Source organism: Mustela nivalis, assembly GCF_964662115.1.
Source record: "Mustela nivalis genome assembly, chromosome: 3".
NCBI lineage: Eukaryota > Metazoa > Chordata > Mammalia > Carnivora > Mustelidae > Mustela > Mustela nivalis.
In genome coordinates, this window is record NC_139022.1 from 168985084 (window position 1) to 169004252 (window position 19169).

At 40.7% G+C, this 19169-nt stretch overlaps 1 pseudogene across 1 annotated transcript; it reads right to left on the reverse strand.

The window, feature by feature from the left end:
• Nucleotides 1-8255: 8255 nt before the first annotated feature.
• On the reverse strand, nucleotides 8256-10214 carry LOC309861442 (importin subunit alpha-1 pseudogene; annotated as a pseudogene). Its single transcript has one exon. The product of its transcript is annotated as an importin subunit alpha-1 pseudogene (transcript).
• Between the last annotated feature and the right edge of the window lie 8955 nt (nucleotides 10215-19169).

Genomic DNA, 19169 nt, shown 5'->3' on the forward strand with positions numbered 1-19169 from the left:
TTTCAAGGTTTATCACATGATTGGTCAGGGACGTGTGTGTGTGTGTGTGTATTTAAAGATTTTATTTATTTATTTGACAGAGAGAGATCACAAGCAGGCAGAGAGGTAGGCACAGAGAGAGGGAGAAGGCTCCCTGCTGAGCAGAGAGTCCCAAAAGGGACTCTATCCCAGGACCCTGAGATCATGACCTGAGCTGAAGGCAGCGGCTTAACCCACTGAGCCACCCAGGTGCCTCTATGTGTGTGTGTTTTATGTTTAGGGAGTAGTTATTTCAAGTGGCTAATGGGAAAGCAGACATGGTCAGTGGACAATATTAAAACTCTGCAAAGGACTGAAGACGTATATACATTGTCACCTCTGAAATAAACTAGAGTTAATCCAGAGTAGACAGGGATAGCCAGGCAGGCCAGAGGAACAGGCTTCCCAGCAGTCTTAACAGCTGTAAATCCCATGTAGTGAAGCAGATGATGAAGACAAGAGTTCCGGTGGCCAGAAGTCACACAAAACTCTGAGATGCACACGAAGTATATAATGTCCCCTTAATTAGAAACTCGTTCTTTTACTGATACCTCAGCGCCCATGGCTTCCAAATGTCAGTCGCAGTCGCAGTTCCGGACCACACATTCACTGTGACGCCCCCTCACGCTGCACACGGAGTCCACTGCCAACCTTCTTTTCCTTCTCTATTTCCTATCTTAGTCAATATCAAAATCCACCTCTTTTTTTTTTTTTTAAACTCTCTTGTTCTCTACTCCTAATTGTATTTGAAGAACAGTAAATTGCCCTTTTCTTTTTTAAATATTTTGTTTATTTATTTATTTGACAGAGGAAGAGCACAAGTAGGCAGTGTGGCAGGCAGAAATAGAGGGAGAAGCAGGCTCCCCACCGAGCAGGGAGCCCGATGTGGGGCTCCATCTCAGGACCCTGGGATCATGAGCTGAGCTGAAGGCAGGTGCTGAACCGACTGAGCCACGCAGGCGCCCCTCAAACCCCACTTCTTAAGTTAGCCATTTCATTCATCCCATATCACATGTTTCATGGTAGGCACTGGGGACACAACAGTTAATACAGTGATGTCCCTTTCCTTATGAATTTTATATTCTACTAGTGAAATGAACAACAGCTAATACTTACATGCGTGTGTGTGTGTGTGTGTGTGTGTGTGTGTGTGTGTTAGTGGCAAGTTCTTCTATGGGGGGAAAGCAGAGTAGAGGGTCATAAGTTATAAGGTATGCTATTCTACATAGGTTATCAAGAAAGGCCTTGTTATATTAAATCACTCTCTTCTTCGACTCCTGTCTCCCGTTAATCCTCTCACCAATCTCCCTGTCTCTCTGCATCTCCCCTCCATCTCCTCCCATTCGCCATGCTTCCATCCAAGCCATTCTCTCTCTCTTTCTCTTTTAAAGATTTTATATTTAAGGGGTGCCTGGGTGGCTCAGTCGTGAAGCGCCAGCCTTTGGCTCAGGTCACGATTCCAGGGTCGTAGGATCGAGCCCCGCATCGGGCTCCCTGCTCAGTGGGAAGCCTGCTTCTCCCTATCCTGTTCCCCTGCTTGTGTTCCCTCTCTCCCTGTGTCTTTCTCTGTCAAATAAATATTTATATTTAAGTAATCTCTATACTCCCTGTGGGGCTTGAACCCACAACCCCAGATCGAGAGTCACATGCTGTACTGACTGTCAGCCAGGCACCCCCCAAATCGTTCTTTTAAAATTCAAATGACTGTTCCCCATTGCTTATTATTGATGTGACGTTCTATGCTCTTCACAATTTGGTCCACCCTACTTTTTAAACTATAACTTCTACTATTCTCCAGTTGCCTGTGAGCATTATTTTCTCCATTTCCATTGGTTCTGAATATAGGTAGGCATAAAACAGCTTTATCACTATTTGTTTTCCATTAGTCTCGCCATTATAATGTGATCTCCTTGGATAAAGACTGGCCTGGTTCCTGGCACACAGTAAGAAAGAAGTAAATATTTGCTTGGTTCATTTGAAATTTAAAAAATATTTTTCTTGAAAGTTAATTTCCTCCTTGTTCCTTTAATGGAAGTTAGCCCTGGCAGCATTTCAGGGTATCTAATTGTTACATGGTTATCCAATGCTTTGTGATTGTTGCTCTTGGAGACATCCCAGCAGAGTAACATTCTCTAGACCACCAAGTGGTAGGAAATTTGTTCCCCAGGTCTCGTAACAATTTCCAGTGAATCCTTCCCTAAATTTGGTTTTGCGAACTTTATCAGCTCTGTGCCTGCTATGAAATTTTTGACAACTGAGATGGTGGAGGTTGACAGAGCCCACACCTCTAAAATGTTCTCATCTCTCTGATGCCATGTAGAATAAGGTAATGACCCAAGTCGTGACTTAGCTGAGGCAATTCTTAAGTCAGGACTTTTGTTGTTGACTACAAATTCCCCATAATCCAGTAGGGAACAGTGGTTAAAAAACAAACAAACCAAAACCAAAAAACCCAAAGCAAAACAAAACAAAAAACTCTTTTGTATTTATTGTGACTCTGATAATAGCACTAGAGAAAATTTTAAAGCCAGTTTTAGTTAATCATTCCTGCGTCATCTGTAAAAGATATAAAATTAAAGCAGGAGTTCACTGTCTTCTAGAAATCATGGTAACATCAAAAACAGAACTCACTGGCTTGGAAGGTGGAGCCTACAACTCTTTTTTTTTTTTTTAAAGATTTTATTTATTTATTTGACAGAGATCACAAATGAGCAGAGAGGCAGACTGAGAAAGAGGGGGAAGCAGGCTCCCCGCTGAGTAAAGAGCCTGATCCGGGGCTCTATCCCAGAACTGGGATCATGACCCGAGACAAAGGCAGAGGCCTTAACCCACTGAGCCACCCAGGCACCCCAAGCCTACAACTCTTGATCTCAGGGTTGTAAGTTCAAGCCCCACACTGGTTGTATAGGTTACTTTAAAAAAATAAAATCTTAAAAACAGAACTAGACTTCTACTATGTATTTCTTTTAAAAAGCAAATCTACACAAGAACTATTTGGATAAAATATAAATGACCTTAACTGTTATGACTTTGGGATACTAGAGTGAAAACTATATAAATTAAATGGGAATTTCAGATATTTGTACATAAAACTACTATATCAGTCTAATTTCTTTCCTAAAAATAAGCATTTAAAAATAAATATTAAGGGACACCTGGGTGGCTCAGTTGGTTAAGCAGCTGCCTTCGGCTCAGGTCATGATCCCAGCGTCCTGGGATCGAGTCCCACATCGGGCTCCTTGCTCAGCAGGGAGTCTGCTTCTCCCTCTGCCTCTGCCTGCCATTCTGTCTGCCTGTGTTCACGCTCTCTCTCTCTCTCTCTCTGACAAATAAAAAAAAAAAAAACTCTTTAAAAAATAAAAAAAAAATAAATAAATATTAATAAATACAATTTATGCTATGAACAAATTAAGCTTTAAATGTTTGAATGATTCTTCAGTTATGTCCACAATTATGTGGACAACAATTATTGATTTTAGCAGGAGGAAAACGATTCTCTTAGCTTAATTAAGCACATAGTGGAGAACTGCCAATAGAGGGGAGAGATATTTTTGGCTCAGGGCTATGAGGGTTAGAAGATATTTTTTCAACTCAATGTAGGTGTTGGATAAATGCTGCATTTTGAAACTTTCAAGGGAATAAAATTGACCCCAGTTAACTTACTAGATTATTTTTCTTATTCTGCTTTCCACTGAGGGGGCGGAAAACTTGCAGAAGGTAATATTTTTCAATTAAAAAATAGTTTAATCTCCGATTGTGTAAAAGAGATGTATTTTCTTGCCAAAGAACAGAATTTGAAAATAAGAACCTAATCTTTGTTGGGATGGAAAATGGTCCTATGTTTCCATTTATTTATTTTTTTTTCTTGGCAACATTTTCAAGCGGAGTTTGTATTAGTAAGAGGACAGTAGGGTCAGTATAATGAGAAAAGTACAACATTTGAGGCATGCCTCTTCTCCTACAGGGGACAGAGGTCACATATTCTGCATCACCCAGTTTGACAAACAAGTCTTTTAACACAAAACCACTAAAAGTATTCTTTCATATGATATTTCCCAACAAGTGTATTGTAAATGAGTTCCCTGCTTCATAATGTGCTACAAGAGCTCAGATTTTGGAATTCTTACTACACTCTATTAACAAACCCTTGTAGAGATGCTGAGGAGAGGTCTGAGAAGAACCAGAGAAGGACCACTGTGTTGAAAATAATCCTTTACAACATCAAGAAAATGACAAGACAATCCATAGAGTGAGAGAAAATATTTGCAAATGGTATATTTGATAAGGGACTCATATCCAGAATATGTAAAGAACTCTTTGACTTCCACAATAAAAAAATCACCCAAGTTTTTTTAAATGGGCAAAAGATTTAAACAGACATTTCTCCAGAGAGGATAACAAATGACCAATAAGTACCTAAGGAGATGTTTAGCATCATTAGCCATTAAGGAAATGTAAGCACAAGTGAAAAACTACAGTGCGATACAATTTCACATCCTACTAGGATGACTAAAATCAAGAAGACAGACAATAACAAATGTTGGCAAGGATGTAGAGAAATTTGAATATTCATACATGGCTGGCAGGAGATGTAAAGTACTGCATCTACTTTGGAAAAGCATTTTGGCAGTTCCTCAAGATATTGAAAAGACCATATAGCCCAGCAATTCTACTCCTAGATACCTATTCAAGAGAATTGAAACCATATTCACACAAAAAAACTTGTACACAGATGTTTGTAGCATCATAGGTAAAAACTAGAAACAATAAATGTAGCATAGCCATACAATGGATTATTGTCTGTCAATAAAAAGTAACAAAGTACTGATACAGATTAAAACATGGATAATCCTTGAAAACATGATGTTACAGTAAGACGCCAGTCACAAATCATCACACATTGTATGATTCCACTTATATGAAAAGTCCAGAACAGGAAAATCTATAGAGACTGCAAGTCTGAGGATGAATTTCCTTTTGCAGTAATAAAATGTTCGACATTAGATAGTGATGGTAATTTTACAACTTTGTGAATATACTAGAATATGCTGAATTGTACACTTTAAAATGTAAAATAAATGTTGCATAAATAACAAGGTTATAATCTAAAAATGGTCTTTAAAACGTTCAAGATGGGAAAATATTTTATAAATATAATTTTTATTAATAATATTGTCATTAGTGGGGTACCTGAGGGCACCTGGGCACCTCAGTCAGTTAAGAGGTGGCCTTCAGCTCAGGTCATGATCCCAGGGTCCTGGGGTGGAGTCCTATATTGGGCTCCCTGCTCAGTGGGGAGTCTGCCTCTCCCTCTCCATCTACCTTTCTTACCATCTACAGCTCATGCTCTGTCTTTCTTGCTCGATGTTGCTCTCTCAAATAAATAAATAAAATCTTAAAGAAAAATAGGATTGTGATTGGTAATAGGAGCCCCGAAAAAAATATGTACAAAAAATTGGTGGTCATTTTTTTACCTACTTGCTTTACGGCAATTTCAGCACCAGGGACAGCTCCCCAGCATAGGCTAAGCTCTCAAAGGTACCATTCAAAAGGCTACCCAGGTCCTACAGAAGTTTTCTAAAAGTGACATCTCTATTACGCTTTTCTTCTTTTTAATACTGTCATATATTACAGCAGACATGATTGCCTTTATATATACATATCATGAGCATTCAAGCAGGAAATTAAAGCTCTGCTGCACTACTTCATTAGTCCAGGTAGCAAGATACATTGATTGATTGTTACATGCCGGTACTCAGTCAACATGAGCTCTTAGACAAGTCACTAGCTCTATTTACTTCATTTCCTTACCCAAAACTTGTCAACTATTACACATGCGATAAACTAAGCCATTATTTGTGAAATAACTCAATATGGATTGTATTCATGAAAGGTACTTTTATTACTGAATTCTTTAACAAGTCATCATCCCATTGCGTTAGCAGGCAATCTTTTTTTTTTTTTTTTTTTTTTTTTTTTCTGGGCATACAGAGTCTCCCATGACATCAGAAGCCCAGACTACTGTCCTGGATATACTCAAGTTATTCTGTTAACAGCCTTCATGGCAAGAACTGTCTTCTTAAGCATGCTTCAGATGGGAACAAATTTCTAAGACATAATCTTGGATCTGGCCTAGAAATGGGCCCATTTCTAAGGATGATGCATAAATGAAAAGCTATGCATCTAATCCTTCACCTTTCTAAATTTAATCCAAAGATGAATTTCAACACATAACTCCAGATGCATGTCCACTACACGTATTTCTATATGATCAATCCTGTCATAAGAGAATTTATCTGTAGGGTGAATGTAAATTTGAACCCCATATAACACTGTTATAAAGGAATTCTATAAGATTTAACACTTCAAAATAAGAAATTATATAGAAAAGTTCCACAAAGTTGGACAGCAAAATTGTGTCAGATCACATAACTTCATGTTTTCATCTGTATGACTACGTTGGATTAAGTAGATAAAATGCTCTACAAAAAAATCTAACCAAATGTGTATGGTTCTGCTTCACTGTTTTCCATTCTTACTCAAATGGCTCCATTTTAGTTGCCATTTACTAATCTTACTCATATTTAAATATCAAAATAACTAGTACATGATGCTTAACTCTGCCAAATTTCATAAAGTCAGATGTAGCTTCCTTAAGAAGAAAAAAAATAATTATTGATTTTTTAAAGGAAAAGAGTGGAAGGTAGCCATTTGATCTTTCAATGTCCAGCCTCTCCTTTACTTTGGCTTAAGTAAAAATGTTGTGTAAAAGGTCAGAGTACATTTCCATAGGATCCCTGGGATTCATTAACACAAAAGTTATAAATAAAACTTCTCTTCCTGAGGAAAGAAAGTGCATCAGTCTGAGTAGGCACAAACAGGAGTCCCTAACACTCTGAGATGTTGGAAGGTAGATCTTCAGTCCAAATGTTTCAAAAAGCAAAAGCTTCCCAATTCTGTTTCCTAATGATTCTTTAATCCTTACCTGTTCCCTCTGTGATTATTGTTTACTTCAACTATAAGCCCATCTGATAGATCGCTGTTCTTCTCTTATGGTACACATTATTCTCAATAGTTTGATGCTTTTCCTTAACAATTTCCTCAACTTGCCTGTCTGTCCTTTGCTGTTTGTTCTCTATTCATCCCATCTGTTCTCTGTTCATTTATTACCCTATTTCCTACTATTGGTTTATTAGCTATACTTATACATTTTAGTTTTTAGTGGCTGTGCTAATGTTTATGACATATCTCCTTAGCTTACCCAGTCTACTCTAAATAATAGTTGAATGTTCTGTAATAACCTTATAACAGTATACTTCCATTTTCCCCATCCATCCTTTGTGCTATTGTTGTCATGCATTTTGCTTCTGTGTAAGTTATGAAACCAAAGTTATTTTTGCTTTACGTAGTTGAATTTTCTTACAAAAATAAAATACTTTCATATTTGCCCACATATTTACCACTTTTTGTGTTCTTCATTCCCTTGTGTAGATCCAAGTTTTCACCTGGTTTTATTTTTCTTCTGCCTAAAGAATTTCCTGTAACATTATTTCATTGATGTTCAATTACAAAGTCTCTCAGCTTTTGTTTGCCTTAAAAAGCCTTTATTTCACTGTAAGTTGAATATTTTATTTTAACATTTTATTTATTTAAATAATCTACACCCCATGTGGGGCTTGAACTCACAACCCCAAGATCAAGAGTTACATGCTCTTCTGACTGAGCCAGCCAAATTGGATATAGTAAAGGAGATTTTTGCTGGATATAGAACCCTATGTTGACAGTACTTTATTTTTTCATTCTGCAATTTAAAAACGCCATACCATTGTATTCTGACTTGCATCATTTCTGAATAGAAATCTGCTTTCATTCTCATCTTTGTTCCCCTGTACATCACGTGCCTTGTTTCTCTGGCTGTATTTAAGATTTTCTCTTTATCACTGTTTTTCAGCAATTTAATTGTAATGTGCTTTGATGTGATTTTCTGTGCATGTTTATCCTCCTTGGGATTCATTAAGGTTTGTAGATCTATGGGTTCATTGCTTTTATTAAATTTGGAATTTTTTCAGCCATTATTTCTTCAGTTATTTTTCTGTCTCCTTCTCCTCCCCTCCCACTAAATTACAGTTCTCTGGGATTCCAATTACACATACAATAAACCACTTGATATTGTCCTCAGGTCACTGAAGCCTTATTTTTTCCATCTTTTTTTTCTATGTTTTTTTTTTTTTTAAAGAAAAGGGTGGAATTTAATCTTTATTTACAGGACACTGCAAGAGAGGAGAGTCCACATAGAAATAAGAAACCCACTGGCAGGAGGAGCTTCATACAGTTTTTACAGTTTGGAACTGGTCAAGTAGAGTTTTGTTGTAAAAAGTGCTACAATAACAAAACACATTTAAAAAGAGTTCTTAGTAGAGAAACAGTAAGACAAACTTCTACCAAACAAAGCACACCACAAACAACTTTCTGCGTCGGCTGTACAAGCTAAAAGTTAAAGGTCCCAGCAGTGCCATCCTGAACCTGGAACGTATAGCCTTCAGAGGTAGTTTCTGGCACAACATTCTGATCTTCCTCTTCCTCTACAGAGAAATACTTCTCAATCAAGTTTAATGAAGCTTTGTACACAGACTCATTTTCATGGTTTTGTAGAGCCTCGATTTTGTCCAAACCTCCACATTCTTCAATCATTATACTAAGTTTCTCGGTTTCACCTAGTTTCTCAGCAGCCTGAAAGATGTTGGAAATGGCATCCAGAATGACCAGAATAATTTTGGTATCCTTCGCAGTTAAGAGGTTCATCAATGGTTCTATTATGCCACAATGGACGAGGTATACAATCTGTTCAACTGTCCCACCACTTGTATAGTTGGTAACAGCCCAGACAGCTTCCTTTTGTGTCTTAAAGTCTGCCTTACAGAGAACACCAACGAGGAACGGGACTAATCCATGATTCACAACTTGCTGTACCTGGTCCTGGCGGCCAGCTGTGATGTTTGACATTGTCCACATGGCTTCCTTCTGAATATTAGTTTTGGGGTTTGTTAGCAGGCTGGGAAAGATAGCAAGCGCTCCTGAGTCTATTACAACCTGAGTCTGTTCATCTGTCCCAGTGACAATATTTCCTATGGCTCTTAGCGCAGGAATCACAATGGGCAATTCAGTAGCTTCTAGAAGCTTCACAAGCTGCGGCACAACTCCTGTTTTCATGACCATTTCAATCCGTTCGTTTGGACCATCCGTCAGGTAGGAGATGGCCCAGCAGGTATCTGCCAAGACCTCTGGATCATCGTGATGCAGGAGACGAACTAAGGTAGGAAGAATCTGCTCGACGGCATCTAGCGGGGGTGCGGGGTTCTTGTTGCGACAAAGGTTTGAAAGTGTCCGTGTAAGGTTACGCAAGTAGCCACATGCTAATGATGACATATCAGGAACCGCGAGGAGAGCCAGAAGCGGATCAACCGCACCGTACTTGATAACCAAGTCTCGAAAAACGGAACCATCCCCTGCAATGTTTCCTAGAGCCCACACAGCCTGTTCGCTGATGTGGGCGTGGGAAGATGCCAACAGGGAAATGAACGCTGGGATCGCGCCTCCATCGACCACAGCCTTGGTCTGTTCTGAGGTCCCGGAAGCAATGTTGGTGAGAGCCCAAGCGGATTCAAACTGAATGGGACTACAATCAGTTCTGCCCAAAAAGGACACAAACTTTGGAATCAAACCAGCCCGGATTATGTTGTCTATGGGGGGCTGCTTTTCCCGAGAAAGCAGTTTCCTAGCAGCTTGAGTAGCCTGGAGCTGGCTTTCCAAATTGTTGCTATTTATGCCCTTGACAATGTCATCAACTGACCAATTTACAGTGCCCTGGTTGTTGCGGTTTTCCTGCAGTGGAGAGGTAGCATCATCAGGAAACGAGCTTACGTTTCTCCTTTTCAGCATCTGGTCATCCTTCTTTGCTTTCCTCAGCTCCACATTAACTTCTATTCGACGCCGCCTCATTTCTGTACTGTCTTTCCCCTTGTTCTTGAATCTGTTAAGGCGGGCAGCTGGTGAATTAGCATTCTCGTTGGTGGACATGGTTATGAGACAAAGGGAGAAAGCTACACGGCCGGCTCAGGCTTCCACGGGAGGCGGTCCGGGACACGCAGGCTGCAGGTCAGCTGCCCTCAAAACGTCCACCACGAATCACCCCAAAGACGGTGGGTTTTTTTCTATGTTTTAGATTGAACTGTTTGTATTGCCTCATTTCAAGTTCGCTGGTCCTTTCTCTTTCTGTGTCTAAGCTGCAGTTAATCCTGTCCAGTGTAATTTTTTTTCATTTCACCAATTTAATTTTTATCCCTATAAATTCCACTTAGTTCTTTTTGTATCTTAATTATCTCTCCATTCTATTCCCATTAAAGATCATTAAATATATTGAGTCTACAGTCAGTTAAGTGTCTGCCTTCAGCTCAGGTCATGATCCCAGGGTGCTGGGATCAAGCCCTGTGTCAGGCTCTCAGCTCATTGGGGAGCCTGCTTCTCCCTCTCTCCTCTGCCTGCCACTGCTCCTGCTTATGCTCTCTCTCTCGACTTCTCTCTCTACCTCTCTGTCAAATAAATAAATAAAATCCTTTTAAAAAAATATGTTGAGTCCATTTATAATAGATAACTCAAAATTAATATTGTGTACTAATTCCACCAGCTCTGTCATTGATGGATCTTTTCCTATTGACTATTTTTTTCTCCTGGTTATGGGTCCCATTTTCCTGATTCTTGGCATGTGTAGGATTTTTTTTTATTGAATACTGAATAACGAGTTGTTAGGTTATTAAGTATCTGAACTTTGCTATCTCTCTTTAAAGAGCATTAGCTTTGTTCTGGAAGCAGTTAAGCCACTGGAAGATCAGATGGGTTTGATCTTTTCATGGCTTTTAGAAAAACTGTTTAAGAGTAGGTCAGCAGTAGCCTCTATTCTGAGCTAGTTTAACCCTACTACTAAGGTGTGATCCTCTGGGTTTCTTAAGTAGTCAATTTGGAATGTGATTCTCTTGAAAGCATAAAGTTGGAAGATCCTTGGCTTGACCTTCAGAAGAGATTCACAAAATCCTCACTCCCCTATGGAAAAGTTTGAGACCAAAGAGTTTTGGGGAGGGAACACAGAATGTGAGGTTGGCTGCAGGTGCACTGAAGGACCAAACATGTGACTGTCTGCTGTGAAACAGAATGCTCTTATAAAGAAAAGTGGCTGTCAGACAGTCAATCATCAATCACAAGGTCAAGAATTCAATGTGACAATTGATTCTCTCTGTATACAAGGATTCAATAGCTTTTTGGCTGGCCACATAGATAATGTTGAACTTCCTGTTCTCTGTTGGTATACAGTGGTACTGAAGATTGTGTTAATCTAACTGTGCATCTCCTTAGGACCATCAATCTCCAAATAGGAACCTAGAGGTAGGATTACAATTTTGAAGAGGTCCTTCCTCATCATGGGTCTTTGCTTACATTCCTAAACTTTAAAAACCTCTTTAAATGGTTTTATGCAGAGAGATTCTATTCCAATTAATATTTAAAGAATATTTTGTTTCATCCATTTGAAAGCAATTTTGGTTACAACTTTTTATGACTGCCTCTCATTCAACATAAAAACTGACATTGAAAGTCTCATTATCTGGAGGCGGTTTAGAGTATAGTAGGGAAGATGGTTTGGAACCATTTGAAACTATTTCATCATATTTATTTATTTACTTATTATTCCTGAGCTGGAGTAAGGAACTCTGGGTATAGCACCAGTAATATCCTTTTTATATGGTACTTGCTTCTTCCCACATGGATAGTCAACTTGGTAACTGAGGTCATTGGGATAAAGCTTTCAGTCTGACTGCTTTTGTTATTGTGATTTTCATAGCACTGTTCAGCATATTTATATGTTTCATTAGGTCTTGGTGATCATTAACTTGTAAGAAATATTTCCTCTTCTCTGTATTTATTTTAGTTTTTATTATTGACGTGTATTTGACATACAATGTTATATTAGTTTCAGGTATACAACATAGTGATTCACCAATTCTACACATTACCCAACATTCACCACAATAAGTGTAGTTACCATCATTCAGCATACCACATTATTACAATATTATTGACTACATAAAAATATGGAATTTGCATGTCAACCTCATGCAGGGGCCACACTAACCTCTACATTGCTCCAGTTTCAGTATATGTGCTTGCAGAAGCACATGGCTTTCTTTAAGCCAAAAGTGCCCTTGGTTTAGTTTAGCAGTATTGTTAATCTTTGAAATGCAGGTAAGTTTAATGTGTCCAATACATACTGGTCCAGAAATAAATTTAGTGGATTACCCATTTACAATACCAGACTATCTTTTCTGATATCCACCATGAGGTCCTCCAAAGTTTTCCCACTGTTTTTATTTACTTAATGGCTAGAAAACCACAAATGCAATCTGACCAGTAAGAACCATCACCAGGTTTACACTGCTGAGGGTCTGAGTACTCTGTTTCCTGCCCCCAGGCTGTGTCTTAACAAACATAATATCCTGTAGAAGTCATAATAGGCATGGGGAAACAATATTTCATTACAGTAAACACAAAACGAACTTTTGATAGAGCCACTGGGAATTCTGTGCATGAGGTTCCAGGCAACCAGGTTTGACCTTCAGGCTTACACTTCAGGGTGGGGGAGCCAACTTCCACTACCATGGAAATGTCCTACCCGTGGCACAAAGAGAATAACAAATTAAGGAAGTCGTCATGGAACCTGGAGGAAGTAGACAATGCCAAATCCAACCTTTGCAACATGAAGTGCTGAGCCAGAATGCTTTACGGAGCTACCCCACTGCAAACTAGAAGGGTTGCTGAAAATGCACCCGGGGAAGGTTTGGAGCGCCTGTAATCCGTTCACATCAAAACACTGCAGGAAAGCTCACAGGACTTTGGTTTGTTTTTGTTTTTAAGATTTGGTTATTTATTTGAGAGACAGAGAGAGTCTGAGTGGGGAGGTGGGGGAGAAGGAGAGAATCTCAAGCGGACCTGTGCTGAGCGCAGAGCCCCACCCAAGGCTTGTTCTGAGGACCCGAAATCATGACCTGAGCCAAAAATCAAGAGTCAGACTCCCAACCAGCTGAGCCACCCATGCGACCCTGGTCTGCACTTTTAAAATACCCCACGTGTATCTTATCATCTATTTAAGCAGATCAGCAGCAAGAAATCTGCACCTGAAGGTAATTACTCTGGGCACCTGCAAAGTTTTCTTCTTTTTATCTTCCACCCTGGCCACCGAGAAGACTACTTCAGGAGGGCACCCTTGCCTGACGGTTACCCTGCCCCCTTGGTGCCACCCATTTGTCTTTGCTCCTCTCCAGTGAGCTCACTAACATTTTTATCAGTGAGGATGCTCACTGATGAGATTACTAACCTTAATTGTACGGTGATCTGAGCTAGTTCTTCCACCGCTGAAGGTCACTCACGTGTGACCCTGAGCTATGAAAATCTCCACATACGATAGATATGGTTCAAGGCACACGTTGCTCATGCCTGCTTCGCAGAAATTTTGAACACTTGCTAGAGACACGCTGGCCTCCCGCACGGGCCACAGATGATTGGACAGCGTGGGGCGGGTGGTTCAAGGCCATGTGTGGGTTGAGCCACTCAGCTTCTTTGGGAGTTTGAACTGAGGGACGACCATGCAGTTTCCTTCGGTGGTAGGAGCAGCGTCGTGTGCCAGGAGGAGGAAGACTGGAAGACAGAGGTGGAGACAGACTGAGTGGGGCAGGGAGGCAGAGAGAAGACGTGTGCGGTGAGGCCCTGAAATCGTGAGCGATGAGACCATCTCTCATATGAACTGTGAGAGGTACAGCTGCAAACCCTAATTCTTGGCTCTCTGGGGCCCAAGCAACTTCCCAGGAACAGGCTGTCCCGTCCTGCCCTGTGCTCTGTGGGATTCTCCCTACCCAACTCACTTACGTGGGCTTCTGTCTTTGTAACCCACGCTGCAGGAACGGAGCCCGGAGTCTGTCAGGAGCTCCTATTTCTGGCATTCCTGACAAGACTCAGGCAATATTTCCTACTAATCATACAGCAGCCGCTCAAGCTCCGTTTCTCATTCACAATCAAGCCCACACAGGACTGGAATTCATGGATTTGTCCAAAGTTCTTCCTTACTGCAGAAATTTAGCCTGTGACCCCTCTTCTGTACCCCCCCCATATATGAGTGCTGCACAGACCAAGGAGACCAGTGGTCTCGTGGAGCTGGGAAGACCATCAGAAATGAGGAATAATGGGGGATCAGGTTAACACAGTCTGGTGGAAACCCCTGTTATTTAATTACGCCCCCCGGTCTCACTTGCCACCAGGCCGCCCACCCTCTTGATTCCCGTGGCCACACCAGCCTGGCCCTGCATCGCTGTCTCCAACCTGAGACCCCCCCGGAGGCTCGGCAAAGTCCAGGCTGAGGTCAGGCTCCGTCCAAAGGCATGGAACGTGGCACGTGTGTTCCCCGGGTCCCTTAAGGTTCTGTTCCTTTTTAGAAGTCCATGACCCCCACTTCATAACATTCTTCCAAGAGCCATCATTTATTTAAAAACCTGTTTCTGGGTCCAGTCAGTGTCCTTGGTTAATTTTAAGCTCACTAGAGATACAATGTTAGCCAAGCTGGGTTTGACCTCTGATGTCCTCTGTGGTCATTCCATAGGTCGCCCTGACTTGATGAGTATGCCAGGTTATCAATAACCAGGAAGCGTCTTTCCCCAGGACATCTAAAAATGTGCTCTTTTTAAGTCTGGATCAATAAGAAGAAATTTCAGGGAGAAATACGCTATTATAGAGTCTTCGCTTCTTTAAGTAGTAACAGCTGTGCTTAGCCGTCTTCCGCTTTCAATGGGGAACTCATTTGGTATTTGTGTGAGGACTGTTCTCTTCACAACGATACAAGACCCACATCCCTTCCCACAGGAGTCTGATATCTAGTAAAGAAATAAAGTGTGATGATGAAAATTTTTATTAGCACCAAAAACTGAAATCAAAATGAGGTTCTTGCTACTTTCTGCCAAGGGACTGTAGAAACCTATGAATGAGGGGGGATGACAGCCCCCTCCGCCTCCCCGGGAGGTGCCCGGAGCGAGGTGCACCCGGAGCGACTCCACACAGCATTTCGGTTAGAGAAGTCACGGCAAAAACCTACAAAATGACAACACAAATGCACAAATGCAAAATTTCAAACTCCCAGATAAATAGCATCAGAATCTATTGATTCTTGCCTGAAACTCCTATTTCAGTGCTATTTAAGTGCGTTCTCGAGACCAGCATCACACCGTGAACTCTCTGTCGCCAGCGCCAGCCTGCAGTAACGCAGATGTTGAGAGGAAGGACTGAGAAACTTCTTTGATAGCAACTTGATCTCAGTGTAACATTTTTACTGTTTGTTTGTTGTTGTTGTTGTTGTTGTTGTTTTTTAACTGGCAGTCTGCAGAGCATTGAAAAATTTGAGAACTTGTCCCTCACCATGAATACTTTTAAAAGGACTGCTCTGGCACCATTTTCAAAGGGAAAAAGCCACTTCCCTTCCTGCTCTAGAAAAAGAATTGTTCAGGGTTTCCTTTTCTTGCACAGTACGTCGAGTATCTTTCCATTCACCTGCACTTGTAAAGTGCTATACTATTATGTATAACTGGTCTCACAAGCAGGTCCAAGTGTTCCATTATTACCTTGTGAAATTTAAACCAAGTGGAAGCATTAATTTCTCATTTACCAGCCGCTGACTAATGCATTAAACGTGGCTCACACATCCACCAGGATGAGGTTTCTTTTCATCTATCTAGTGTGTTAAATGGTAGCCAAAGGTTGCTTCTGATAAGAGACATACATTTATCCCTCTCATTTATGGGAATATCTTATAACACCACTTTCAGCATTCATCAGCTCATCTCTGCTCCTTTTTCATTTAAGGGAGTCATCAATGTGTCTACTTGGAGTCACACAGTGAAAGTTCCAGAACATTCAAGCAACTTTTCTGGTCTTTGCTCTGACTGTCGGTCACTTTACACCAGCTGCTTCTCTTCACCTGGCCCTGAGGGCATTTCCACAGAGCTCGGTCCAGCAGAGAAGCCAGCACCCAGAGAAAATTCCTGCACATGTTGATGGGTGCGTGAAGCAGTTCCCAAGCTGTTTCCCAGATTTGTCCTGAGGGATGGCCGTGATAACAGGAAATGGAGCCGGGTAAGTCTCAGACTTTTGTGTTCTGGTAAATTTGTTGATCGCTGGTTAGCTGCGATGGGGTAAAGTTATACGGTGTGCACGTAGCATCTTTGCATCGCCGATTTGACATTCCTGCCCCCTTTCCAAACTCCAGGGTGAACAAAACTGTAAAATGCTACACTCAGACCTAGTTTTAACCACTGAGCTCTATTTGGTTCCATCTGAATATTCCATGTGAGGCTTTATAAGTTAAGGGCAAAAAAAAAGAGAAAATTCTTTATTTACAAATAACAAGCAATTTCAATGGAAAAAAAAATATTTTGTACTTAGGAATGCTTCTTGGAACCCATTCCTGGTTTAAATAAGCTCCCGGTGCAGATGGGTTTTACAGCCTGTCTAGACAAAGCTGGAAATACTTACAGCAAGCATTTTTTTTTTAAATCTTAGGAACTCTTCTTGACTAACGTTTCCAAGAATCACAAGTAAGTGACGCTGGTAGAAGCAAAATGACTTAAAGAACAACTCAGGCCCCAATGACATTGACTGTGAAGACCAAGAGATCAATTATATACGGAAAGTTCAGTATTTGCTTATTATTTTATTTATTTATTTACTAATCTTTAAGGTAATCGCTATGCCCAATGTGGGGCTTTGAATTCATGACCCTAGATAGAGTCACATGCTCTACCTACTGAGGCACACTCCCTCGCCCCCCAAAAAGCTGGTCTTTAAACAGAGAAGAACATTTCTCCAGAGACACCAGCAAGGACAAAACTTGAAATGCCATGTGTGGTTCACCCACTGAGATGTTTGCACCACACTTGTTCCAACAGTGCTCTCCATTACACACAGTCTGTGACCTTCAAGTGCAGACCCACAGCACCCGCCTTTGGCTGTTCCACAGAGCGCTTTGGTCCAGGGGCTGTCCAGTATGGGAGTGAGTGGTTTTCTATTACTTACAAACCCATGTTGATATTAAACATAAACATAATCCCCATAAGCTTTCCAGTCCTCAGCCTATAGGAGGATGGATTAAAACCAAAGTGAATTAAGGGAAGACCCAACTGTTTTGAACAAGTAACATAAGTGATTGCGCAATTTGGACCCATTTAATTTTGTGTCTGACTACAAAACGATCCTTGTAAAGAAAATAGGCCTTGAAAGAAACTAAATGTCTGTGGAGAAAAGTATGCCTAAATACAGTTAGTACTCGGGTAATGAAACGGTAGCCGACTAAATGACAAGTAATCCAGTAGACTGTTGAAGTTTCAGATCCATGAAAATATACATGGCTATTTTTATGTTTTACACAGTAGGTAGTCTTAAGCAGTGTGAAGCACATTCTTGTGAGGACAATCATACCATCTGAGGAACTCAGTGGCACTAATTCTGAATTAGTCATTTCTATATTCGAATTTGTATAGGTTTTCACATATCAGCTTAGTTATCAGTTTAAAAATTTACCTTCTTTTTTTTAAAGATTTAATTTATTTATTTGGCAGAGAGAAACACAGAGAGAGAGGGAACACAGGCAGGGGGAGTGGTAGAGGGAGAAGCAGGCTTTCCACCAAGCAGGGAGCCTGACATGGGGCTCAATCCCAGGACCCTTGGGATCATGACCTGAACCCAAGGCAGACGCTTAACGACTGAGCCACCCAGGTGCCCCCAAATTTACCTTCTTTAATATGGAATTTCCAACATTTCCAGAGTACTCAGAAGTCAGATTTTTTTTCTTCTCTAAGATTAGCTTGGACAGAATCAAAATGGTCTATTCCTTTAATCCCATAAAACATGAGAAAGTCACCTGATATAGAACGATAATTATTTTCACAACAATTCTTTTGCAGGCAAATCCTTGGAGAATTAATGTGAATTCCCCTTGATTTGGGCTGCTCTTCCCTCCCTGAGGCTGGGCAGATCCTACACTGGTTGGTCTGGGGTCTCCCCTAGAGAAGGCTCTGTGGCTTCCCCTCTTGGTGGAAATGACTTTGGTTTAAGACGATGAAACCCAACATCCAAGAAATGCAAGTCACCGGGGTGGCCCAGAATTAATACAGTTTCTTGGGGACCTTTTCACTGACGGTGTTCCCAGGATGAAACCAGAATTCACCTTTGATTATTTCTTTACTTTGGAGACGAAGTAGAATAGGATCTTCCTGACCCATTTGGTCCCTAAACCTCCTTCACATTGGACTTCTGCACGTAAGTCTGGAGAATACACTGAGATGAGAACGACCTGATATAAAAAATGTGAGAATTAGAAGAAGTGCAAGTACCAGATGGCGGAATTAAACTTGCCCCCTATCAAAAAAGTCTGTCTTTTTTTGTTTTTTAAAGACTTTACTTATGTATTTATTTGACAGAGAGTGACACAGCAAGAGAGGGAACACAAGCAGGGGGACTGGGAGGGGGGGAAGCAGACTCTGCCTACCAGGGAGCCCAAGGCGGGGCTTGATCCCAGGACCCTGGGATCATGACCTGAGCCAGAGGCAGATGCTTAACAACTGAGCCACCCAGGCGCCCCGAAAAAAGTCTATCTTGAAGATAAAAAAAGTTATGAGGATGGATGTTGATGATGGTAACAAAACAGTGTGAATGTCTTTAATGTCACTGAACTGTACATTTAAAGATGATTAAATTGGTAAATTTTATGTTATGTACATTTTCCCTCAATAAGTCAGTCAGTCTTATACTGGTATTCATACACATGTATGGACACATATGGTCAAAATTTAAGTGAGAAATATATTCTAAAACCAGAAAGAGACAGGGTGCCTACGTAGCTCAGTCAGTTAAGCCTTCAACTCTTGATCTCAGCTGGGTCGTGAACTCAGGATTGAGGGGTTTGAGCCTTGCATTGGGCTTAAACAAAAATTTTTAAAAAATCAGAAAGGGACAAGGACATATGTTTTCATTTTTGCCGTAATTTTCTCATCATTTAAAACATATAAGGT